This window comes from Podarcis erhardii (genome assembly GCF_964252035.2).
Source record: "Podarcis erhardii genome assembly, chromosome: 10".
In the NCBI taxonomy this organism is placed as follows: Eukaryota; Metazoa; Chordata; class Lepidosauria; order Squamata; family Lacertidae; genus Podarcis; species Podarcis erhardii.
Genome location: NC_138500.1, coordinates 75277637 through 75289565, shown reverse-complemented (window position 1 = coordinate 75289565; position 11929 = coordinate 75277637). Strand labels below are relative to the sequence as shown.

Genomic DNA, 11929 nt, shown 5'->3' with positions numbered 1-11929 from the left:
AAAACAAGGGCAGAACTTCATAAATACAATGAAAGATAGTAATGAAATAATAGATAATCCCAAAGAAATAAGGAAAGTTTTCTATAAATTTTATAAAGAATTATACAAAACACCCAAAGAAAATGAGGAAAAAATAAGAACTTACCTAGAGGAACATAAATTAAAGGCAATCTTGCAAGAAAGAAGAGAACAACTAGAAAGACTGATTTCAGAGGAAGAAATTATGGAAACAATTACACAAGAGAAAATGGAAAGGCACCAGGGCCTGATGGTATACCAATTAAATATTATAAGAAATTAAGCCAACAACTAATTCCTTCATTAAAGGAAGTAATGAATAAGTATAATGAAGAAAGGGCAGATTCCAATGACATGGGAAGAAGCGTTTATTACATTAATACCTAAACAAGGAACGGATCTTACAAATGTAAAAATTTTTAGACCAATATCACTGCTTAATAACGATTATAAATTGTTCGCGAATGTATTAGCACAGAGGCTAAAAAAGATTATGGGACTACAAATACATCCAGACCAAGCGGACTTTTTACCAAGATGGCATTTAAAAGATAATTTACAAAACATAGTAAATATAATTGAATACTTAGAAATTAAAATAAATAAACAAGCCACATTGATTTTTATAGACATGGAAAAGGTGTTTGATAATGTGAAATAATGGGCCTGGGTACAAATTTTCTAAGGAGTATAGAGGCAATTTACAAAGAACAAATTGCGAAACTCATAATAAATAGCGGACTGACAGAGAGTCTTCAAATCACAAAGGGCACTATTTATATCAGTACTGGAAGTATTACTTCAAAATATAAGAGAGACAGAAAGAATTACAGGGATGAAGTGTGAAGAAAAATAATACAAGGTCAAAGCCTTTGCTGACGATATAGTTCTGACATTACAGGAACCACAACTCTTGACAGCAGAAGCATTAAAAGTAATTGAAGAATTTGGTTTGTTGGCAGGACTGAAAATTAAGAAGGGTAAAACAAAAATGATGGTAAAAAATATTAATGGGGAACAAATAGATCAAAGCAAAACGGAAACAACAGTGGTAAAGAAAAGAAAATATTTGGGTGTCTGGCTCTCCCCGAAAAATACAAACCTATTTAAGGACAATTATAAAACAACATGGAAAGAAGTAAAAACAAATTTGGAAATTTGGGATAGACTGAAACTATCCTTCTGGGGAAGGATAGCAGTTATAAAGATGAGTGTCCTACCTAAGTTGCTCTTTTTATCCCAAACTATCCCGATTGTTACTGGATTAGGTCAATTCAAGGAGTGACAAAAAACAATTTCTAGGTTTGTATGGCAGGAGAAGAAGCCTAGAATAAAATTTAAACTTCTAACGGATAAAAGGGAAAGCGGTGGCTTTTCACTACCAGATCTTAAAATACATTACGAAGCTGCTTGCGTAACATGGTTAAAAGAATGGTTTAGCTTGAACAACACAGATATATTAGATCTGGAGGGGGCTGGAAACAGATACGGGTGGCATGCATACCTTAGATCACTTTATGAAGTTTGGAAGAGATATAAAGAGTGGTTTGAAAGGAAAACACCATGGTGGCTGTCACCCCAATAAGCCTTCTCAGTGAAAAAAATAAACATGAAAGGAGAATGGCTAACGTATAGAGACATACTGTTGGAAGAAAATAACGTAATTAAGATCAGGCCTTATGAGGAACTAAAAGATAAACTATCAAGCTGGATGGAGTACCACCAAATGAATGACATTTTCTCAAAAGACAAAAAGCAAGAGGTTTTGAACAAACAAGATCAATATTAGAAATTGCAGTATTACAGAATAATACAAAATACTGTCCAAAGTTTATGAGTTTTTAATAGAATGGCACACAAAAGATGAGGAAATAAAGAGTGTTATGATTAAATGGGCAGTGGATGTTGGCCATAACACTGAATATGAGAAGTGGATAAAATTATGGAACACAGGGCTAAAATTTACAGCATGTACCTTGTTAGAAGAAAATCTGTTAAAAAGGATGTACAGATGGTACCTCACGCCAATTAAATTGACAAGGATGTATAAAACAGGAAACAAGAATTGCTGGAAATGTGGGGTGAAAGAAGGCAGTTTCTTTCACATGTGGTGGACTTGTGATAAGGTAAAAACGTATTGGGAAAATATATATAATGAATTAAAGAAGATATTTAGATACACGTTTTTGAAAAAGCCAGAGGCATTCTTGTTGGGAATGGTAGGAGAAGACATTACTAAGAATGACCAGAAATTGTTCTCATATGCACTAACAGTGGCAAGGTTATTGTTAGCCCACAGCAACAGCAAGTACCAACAGTAGAAGAATGGCAACAGAAGGTAATGGAATATGCAGAAATAGCTAGATTAACAGGGAAAATATGCAGAAATAGCTAGATTAACAGGGAAAATTCGACCACAGGGTGATGAAACATTTCAAAAAGAATGGGAAAATTTTATGTCATACATAGGAAGGATAAGGTGAAATAGTGAAACCAGTAGAACTGAAATAAACCTCATAATGTGAAATATTTATGGATAACGATAACGAGATCTTTATTATCATTGTCCCTTGCGGAACAATGAAATTGAAAAACTACATAAAACTACATAAAAACTACATAAGACTACCACAAAACTACATAAAACTACATAAAAACCACATAAAACATTCAAAACCCCTAAAAACTCTTAAACCCCATTTTAAAATAAACAATACTACAGAGACCCCTTATGCTGCGTTTAGAACCTGTTTAGGCGCGTTGGCACAGCCTGGGGGTGCGGCCACGGCAAAGTCTGGGTGCAGCCAGTCGAGCGGGGACCTGAGGCGGCGGCCCATAAGCAGTTCAGCAGGACTCCGCCCTGTGGCCGCATGAGGGGTGATGTGTTGCACGAACAAGTATTAGGTGACCCGCTCGTGCCAGTCTCCCCGGTCCAGGCGCGCCAGTGCCTCTTTTGCCGAGCGCACCATTCTCTCCGCTTGCCCGTTGCTGGATGGATGAAATGGTGCCGTTAGGGCATGGTGGATGTCCAGTCCCAAAAGATACCGCTCAAAAGTGCCTGACGTGAACTGCGGTCCGTTGTCAGAGACAAGGACATCAGGACACCCATGCGCCGCAAACAGGCCTCGCAGCACCCGGATGACGGCCTCGGTAGTGGTGGAGGGCATCAGGGCCACCTCCAGCCATTTGGAATAGGCGTCCACCACTACCATAAAGGTCCGGCCGTGAAAGGGGCCGGCCAGATTGATGTGCACCCTCAACCAGGGTGTCTTTGGCGTCTCCCAGGTGTGTCCCTTAGCTGCTGGTGGTGCAGGCCTCAATTCTTGGCACGCTTGACAGGCGGACACCCAGGCAGTGATGGCATCATCCATGTTAGGCCACCAGACGTAACACCGAGCCAACGCCTTCATTTTGACGATTCCCGGGTGGCCAACGTGCAGAGCCTCCAGGACGCGTTGACGGAGTCTTTGCGGAATCACGAAGTGATCTCCCCACAGCAGACAGCCACGATGAGCCGAGAGTTCATGTTGTCTGGTTGCGAACGGTTGGAACTCCGATGCAAAAGCCCTTGTGGCCACCCCCTCCACACCCAGTTGAGCACACAGCTGATGGTGCGATCCTGGGCAGATGCGGAGGCCACAGTGGCAGCCAATACAGGCGCTGCCGGAAGATCCTCAATCAGGAGGAGTGATGAAGCTGGAGCCGGGTCTTCCACAAACGCTGGAAGAGGGCAACGGCTGAAGGCGTCGGCATGGCCCATCGATTTCCCCGGGCGATGGACGAGCCGGTAGTGGTAGGCAGCCAGGAAAACAGTCCATTGCAGCATGCGCGGCGAGAGGACCGGTGGAGTTGGACGATCACCGGCGAGGAGGCCCAGGAGCGGCTTGTGGTCAGTGATGAGGTCAAAAGTTCTGCCATAGAGGTATTCATGGAACCTCTTCACTCCAGCCACAAGTGCCAGTGCCTCCTTGTCGAGCTGGCTGTAATTCCGTTCAGTCAGAGATAGCGTCCTGGAAAAGTAGGCGAGCGGTGCTTCTCTTCCATCTGGAAAACGGTGACTAAGGACAGCGCCGATGCCAAAAGGTGAGGCGTCGCAGGCAAGGACCAGTGGCCTGGCTTCACTGTACCATACCAGCACACGGTCCGATGAAAGGTGAGTCTTGACTGCATTGAAGGCCGCCGTCTCCCGATGACCCCAAGACCAAGGAGTCTTTGTGCTGAGGAGTCGGTGAAGAGGCTCAGCCACTGTGGCTTTGTGGGGCAGGAACATGGTATAAAAGTTCAGCAGTCCCAGGAACCCCTGCAACTCTGTCTTGTTCTTTGGGATGGGGACCTGCTGGATAGCGCGGATCTTGGATGTGGTTGGGTGAAGGCCGGAGGCGTCGATAAGATAGCCCAGGAACTCCACCTGTGGAACAGCGATCTGGCACTTCTCCCTCTTTACCTTGAGCCTGGCCTCTTGCAACCTGGTCAGCACGGCACAGAGGCGCTCAAACAGCTACTGGTGTGAGTCTGCGGACACCAAGACGTCATCAAAATATGGTACCACACCCGGAAGCCCTTGCAGGAGACGCTCCATAAGGCTTTGGAAGATGCCAGGAGCCACACTCACCCCGAACTGCAACCGGCGGCAACGGAATGCCCCTCGGTGGGTGACGATCGTCTGGGCTTCAGCAGTGGCATCATTGACGGGCAGTTGTTGATAGGCTTGGGCAAGGTCCAGCTTAGCGAAGACCTTACCCTCACCCAGGGAATGCAGCAGGTGTTGGACCACAGGAACCGGATAAGCGTGCTGCTGAAGTGCCTTGTTGATCGTGCACTTGTAGTCAGTGCAGATTCTCACCAACCCGTCTGGCTTGACAGGCGTGATGATGGGGGTTTCCCACTTGGCGTGGTCAACCGGCTCCAAAACTCCTTGGGCGATCAGCTTGTCCAATTGTTCGTCCACCTTAGCCTTAAGAGCAAAGGGAACCCGGCGTGGCTTTAGCTTGATGGGGGCGACTTGTGGATCAAGGCTAAAGGAGATGGGCGTACCTGTATATTGCCCCAAAGTGCCGTCAAAAACCTCAGCAAAGTCTTTGACCAGACCCTCAGTCTCTGCGTTAGAGATGCAGTTGATGCCGGTGACTTCCAGGCCGAGGGCATCAAACCAGTCTAGCCCTAGGAGGCTTGGCCGCTGACCTTCGACCACCACCAGTCGGAGCAGGCCTGAAAAATCCTTGAAGGCGATCCGGAAACGGCCAACGCCTACCACGGGAATGTCATTTCCCTGGTAGTCTCTCAGGTGTACGCAGTGAGAGTTGAGTTGCCTTTTGGACACTCTGGGTACCAGTCTTTTGATGGTGCTCCAAGACACGGTGGACAGGGCAGACCCAGTGTCGATCTCCATGTCACATGGAGCTCCTTCAATGAGCACCGTGACGTTCAGCTTACGTCGCGTAGGCGAATCGGTTTGGCCAATCGTGGTTCCAGACGGGCAGCGGCAGTTGGTGAGAGCGAAACAGCTTTCCTTGGCAGACTGGAGTGAAGACTTGGACTTGTGAGTCGGTGAAGGGGGGCTGTCAGACGGAGCCGATCGGCAGGCCTTAGCGATGTGGCGCCTTCTGGAACCCGTCCAACAGCTGGCGTCTCTGAATCGACACTTGGCACGGGAATGGTTGCCTCCACAGCCAGCGCATTCCGGTTGGCCCTTGGACTTCTGTTGGAACTTTCTGCGCTCCCACTTTGTCTGGTGCACATCATCGTCTTCACTGGAGGATGCCTCATCACTGCTGGCCTCTTCGTGATGCACTGGAATGGAACTGGCTCCCTAGCAAGACGTGGGCTGCTGGCCTTGCGGATCTCCTGGGCGGAGCGTTCAGCAGCTTCCGAGGCCGCAGCCTCCTCAATGGCTTTCTGCAGCGTGAGGTCTGGCTTGGCGAGGAGACGCCGTTGCAGATGGATGTCCTGGACCCCGCAGACGATTTGATCCATCAGGGCATCGTCTAAGTCTCGGAACTCGCAGTGCATTGCAGCCTGTCGGAGGGCGGTGGTGTAGTTGTTGATTGACTCCCCCTCTGCCTGGTTCCGGTGGTAAAACGCATGGCGGGCAGCAATCTTGGATGGCTTTGGTGCGTAGTGGTTGCGGAGCTTCTCTTGGATCGTGTCCCACGGTGTTGCCTGGACTGCTTCAGGCGCAACCAATGCTCGGGCCGTCTCAAACACCTCAGGCCCACAGAGGCTGAGGAATAGGCCCCGCTTCCGCTCCTTTGATACTTCTGTCAGCTCGTTGGCTTGGAGGTAGCAGTTGAACCGAGCGAGGTAGGAGTCCCATGATTCAGAGGCTGGCGCAAATGGCGGTAGAGGCACAAGTGAAGCCATGATTCCGATGCCGGCGAGAAGGGCGATGGATGGAACACAGTGCTCTAGCCGGAACAGTCAGCTCTGAATTGGTTCTGTTCAGTGATTTCGCTCAGTGATTCAGCTCAGCTCAGAGGGTGGCTGCATCTGGCTGTGCTCTGATGTCATCGATCCCATCCTCGTCGCCAGTGTTAAGTTGTGGGCGAACATGTCAGACGACACAGCGATTCTTTAAACAGCTCTTCTTTATTTAGATGCCAGAACAGAACTAGGCTGAGGAGCTCAGTCAGCCTACTTATATAGAGCTCCAGAACAATGCAACTGTTGCCATTTTCTAAAACTATCCAATCACTGAACGTCACTTTTCGATCGTTCATTTGCATAACTATCTACAGTATCCCCCTGTTGGCCCAGGGTAAGAACTTCAGTACATAACAGAAACAGAATTGCATTAGCGTAGAAACTGTTTCTCAGGCGGCTGGTCCTGGCCTTTATAACCCTATACCTTCTTCCAGAAGGCAGAAGCTGAAAGAGATCATTTCCGGGGTGCGTACTATCATGTGGTATCTCTGCCGCTTTCTTATGGCACCTGGAAGCATAGATTTGATCTAAGGTAGGAAGAGTGCACCCAGTAATTCTCTCTGCAGTCTTTACAGCCCTGGATAGCATTGGTTTTTTCCCTGGCCGTGCAGCTCCCAAACCACACGCACAGACCATAAGTTAGTACACTCTCCACAGTGCAATGGTAAAATGCCATCAACAGGTCTTTTGAGAGATTGTTTTTCCGGAGGATTCTCAGAAAATATAACTTCTGCTGTGCTCTCTTCACTAGGTCTTTGCTGTTCTCTCCCCAGGTGAGGTCATCTCTCAATTCCATTCCCAGAAATCGAAACACTGAGACCTGTTCCACGCACTTCCCCTCAATAATAAGTGGCTGAATATTCAATTTACATTTCCTAAAGTCCACACTGAAGTCCTAAAGTTCCTCCCCCTCTCCAGCCGTAATTAAACCAACCACCGTTGTATCATCTGCGAACTTAATGATCTTATTACTGGGGTATTTGGGGGCACAGTCAGCTGTATAGAGCGTATATAAAAGCGGGCTCAACATGCCCCCCTGTGGTGTCCCCGTATTCATGATGAGATCCGCAGAGACGTGGGAACCCAACCTGACCCTTTGGGAACGGTTTGATAGAAAGTCTAATATCCACCTGCACAAACACGGTGAAAGTCCCAGGTCTAATAATTTGGGCATCAATCTATGTGGAAGAATAGTATTAAATGCAGAACTAAAGTCTACAAATAACAGTCTCGCGTAGTTCCCTTGCTTCTCCAAATGAGTCAGGACAGCATGTAAAGCCATTGCCACAGCATCCTCCGTGGATCTCTTTGCCTTGTACGCAAACTGGTAAGGGTCAGGTCCCACTGGCAGACAAGATAAGATGCGCTTCCTCACCAGTTTTTCGAAACATTTCATTATAATGGGTGTCAACGCCACAGGGCGAAAATCATTCAGACTGTCTATCTTTGATGTTTTTGGCAGGGGTATAATGGTAGCAGATTTCAGACAGGGTGGAACAGTGGCTTGGGCTAGAGACTGGTTAAAAATCTTCGTAAAGATTCCTGCCAGTTGGTCCGAACAATCTCTTAGCACCCTGCCAGCCACCCCATCCGGGGCCATAGCCTTCCTCATGTTTACCTCCTTTAATATTCGCCTCACTTCTCCCTCTTCCACCCTGGCAGCATTTCCTGTAGGTAGTGACGCCAATAGCTCTGGCATCCCTGTTGGAGTCACTGTTGGTGTCACCTCAAATCGGGCAAAGAAGGTCTTCAACTCTCCCACCAAGGAAGCAGTACTCTCTACCACTGATGAATTCCTTGATTTATAACCAGTCAGATGTTGGACTCCCTGCCACATTTGTCTAGTATCATGATATCTCAGATGGTCCTCAATTTTTCCTCTGTACTCCGCTTTTGCTTTCCTGATACCCCTCTTCAAGTTCGCTCTTTCTATGCCATACAATACCCGGTCCTCAGTTCTAAAAGCAGAATTTCTGGCCTTCAATAATCTCCTAAGCTCTCCTGTCATCCAGGGCTTCCTATTCGGATACAACTTAACATACTTTTCCCTGGTGACATTTGCTGTGCAGAATCTAATATAATCCAGGACCGTTGATGTATAAGTTTCTAGATCTTGATGGTCGAAGATATTCCAGTCGGTCTCCTGGAAACAGTCCTGCAGTTGCTGAGAGGCTCCCTCAGGCCACACCATAACCATCTGTGTTTGTATCTGGCCTTGTTTCCTGAGGGATGAGTATACTGGTGTCAGAAGCAGGGTAAAGAAAATTTATGGAAAATTTATGGATAAAGAAAATAACAAAAAGTAAAATGTACAATGTGATTAATGTAACCAATGGTAGTTGTAAATAGATATAGACAGACAATAAGAATTGTATATACAGGAGGATTTATTTGACTATGAACAAATATGAAAGAAGAAAAATAATATACAAAACGGATGAAGACAATGTGAAAATGTTATATGTGATATAAAAGGCCAGAAGAGGGAAGGAGGGAAGTCAGCTCTGGGGAGCAGGTGTGAAATGTAATACAGTATGTGTATGTGGAGTGTGCAAATGAAAACCAATAAAGAATATTGGGGGGGGGGGAAACAGCTCTGGAAAAAATAGATTCTGAATAAGAGAGACCTTTGCTTATAGGTCTGTTTGGATTATTTCATATTTTCTAAGAAGCTAAGCCTGTGCTGGACATATTTTTGAGGTACATTTGATGTTTTAATTATTTTTAAAGAAAGTTCTGCAAGTAAAATTTTGAATAATAACTTATGGGTCTGGACAATGCTTCATTCCAAAAGGAACAGTTTTTTAAGCATCCCGTCGCTTCAAACTGCACACTATTAATATCTGCAAAAATCCAGTCTACTGCTGAAGCATAACAACAGTCGAGCCATTCACTGTGTGCAGATGTAAAGGAGTAGAGCTGTGTGCCCTGAGGGCATTGCTGACAACGCACTCAACCTCCAGATAAGCCCACTGAGCAGATTCATGTAGCTGTTAAACAGCATCGGGAATAAAATCCAACCCTGAGGAACCCAACGCTGAAGGGCACTCCCCAAGCACCACCCATCCAGCAATGTCTACCCAAGTAGGACTGCAACCACCGCAAAGTGATGCCACCCACCCCTAACTCAGGCAGGCGCTCCAGAAGGTTGATGGCATCAAACCGGTATCCAATTCGGAAAGTTCCTTAGCCAGTGTTTGAAAAGTAGAATGCAGTTTTTTGTACCAACTTTTCAAATGTGAACTACAAAGCTGGGAGTCTGTCTCTGAATAAAACCTAATCTGAGTAACTTGGCTGCTTTTGAAATGGAAAATGGAGGCTAGTTTGTGCGGGTTATTTACACACTACAGAGAGACGTACAAAGCATGAGCTAAAAGAAAGAACTCCAGGTAAACGGCTAAGTTTAATATTGATGAATATGTACACAAATAGTACCTAATTGTGCATGCTACCCTTTATTAACTTACTCTGATGTGTGAATTATGTTACATCAAACCATACTTAAAATAAACTATGGTTTAATGTGAATGCCCAGTGTACCTTTGCAGACTGCTGAAATTCTGGCCACTTTGCTTCTCCCCGGCTGCCAAGAAGGCAAGTCTGGCTTGTTGTGTTGTCTGAACAGCCCAGCCTGATGAGGAAAGAAACCAGGAGCCCATGTTCAGCCCGCACAACAAGCCTGAGTATGGCTTCTTTCCTGGAAGCGCAACAGCAGCAGGGGAACAGTGAAGCACAATTTCGGCAGTGTGCACCAGCACGCTGCTTGTTCACAATAGTGTTCGCATTAGCGTTACTTTAAGGATGTTTAATGTGACCATGTGAACCAGGCCAACATGAGAAACCAACCCTTAGGAGTGCGTACTCAGAAATGTTACTCCATTAAGATTTTTTTTCTCCCTACATAATACTGCTTTCTTGCCCTTCTGTGTAATTTGCAAAACACACACCTGGTCTAGAGCCACGATGTTGTGGACATTGGGAGACTATTCCAGACTAGAACTTGCACTAAACACACACAGCAGCAGTGGCTAATTGGGCTCTCTGGGAAAAGAGCACCATCTACTGACCTCTGGAAGAAGTTCTTTAAGCAATGCTTGTGCAAAATACAGTGTTTGTATGCCAACGGGGTAACACCATCTTGTGCTGCTCAGTACTGCCAGGCGTGCTCTTCTCAACGGTTCTTTGCTGCAGAATTAAGCCTTGGGGGACTGGGCATCTTGCGGTCTGAAGTCAGGACTTCCAAGCACCATCCATGCGGCATGCAGGGGTGTTCTCCACAGGGAAGCTGCTCCCACACCCGATCTAGCGTGCCTCGGCTCTATTGCCCATCAGCTTATGGGCAATAGAGCCAAAGCTGCTTTCACTTGCCAGTGCATGACCAGGAGTGCCCCACTGTGCCCAAGGCTCCACCTGATGTCACATATGATGGCAGGTGGGCAGGGCTTGAAGAAAACAGCCTCGCAGGCCAAGTTTGACCCACCTCTGGCACAACAGTATCGCTAAACTGCAAACACGATCCTTTGGGAGAGTGTAACTCAGTCTAGAGCAGACTGAACATCATGTCCTTGAGCAACTAAAGTAGTGATAGAACCTCATTTGTCAGGAGTTTGATTCAGTTTATTGGCCTGCATTCTGGAAAATGGTTCTGCACTTCCGCTACCTCAACCCACAGAGAGAAAAAATATATTCAGAACTATAATGTGCATTAGCCACAGAGACTGGACCTGTGATGTTTGCCTGAAATGTAGATTATTTGTGGTGATTTTTTTTTTTTAAGCAATACTCAGAGGTCGTATTTTTAAAAAACCACTTTTGGGTAATCCCATAAAATGCACTTGTTTAGGTAATATAGATAATTCCTGTGACATTAATTTGTGTCCGAGCATTGTTCACAATATGTTTAAAGTGCTTGCTGATAAGAAATAGCCTTCTGTAGGTGGGTAGATGTTGATATCATGGCCTCAACAGCCTAAATCAAAATCACAACAGCTTGAGAAAGGATGTTTGGGTGAACTTAATTTGGTTTAAACATTATATATCTCATTGATCCACTCTTTATCAGCTGTAAAGGGAGGACTGCATGTTTATTAATGGATTAGAAATTGCTCCCCTCTAAGCAACCGGCCCAACAGAACAGTTATGCATCACAGATACAGAAGCAGCAAGGGCCATGAATTTGCCAGTAGTTTGAACCATTTGTGTGCCCTGCAGCATGAACAATGACTTCCTCTTGTACAACAGGTGAGGCCATCTACAAAATGTTCAGAATAAATCAAGGAAATGGAAAAAGTGGGGTGGAGACTTCTGCAACTTCCATCTTACCCCAGAACCCCTTGTTCACCCCCACCTCCCAAAAGTCTGCACCTGGGGGATGGCTGACGCTCCAGGACAACACAAGAGGGGGTATAGGAGAATGAATGGGGAAATGAGAAAAAACATGGCTCCCCCTCCTTCTGTTTTTGGAACCCTCACTAGACTTGCCATGAATGGA

At 45.9% G+C, this 11929-nt stretch overlaps 1 long non-coding RNA gene across 1 annotated transcript in view; it reads left to right on the top strand.

Annotated features, from left to right (window-relative positions):
• LOC309351507 overlaps positions 1–11929 on the top strand; it is a 32223-nt gene that overhangs the window by 17384 nt on the left and 2910 nt on the right. The gene's annotated exons all lie outside the window — the stretch shown is intronic.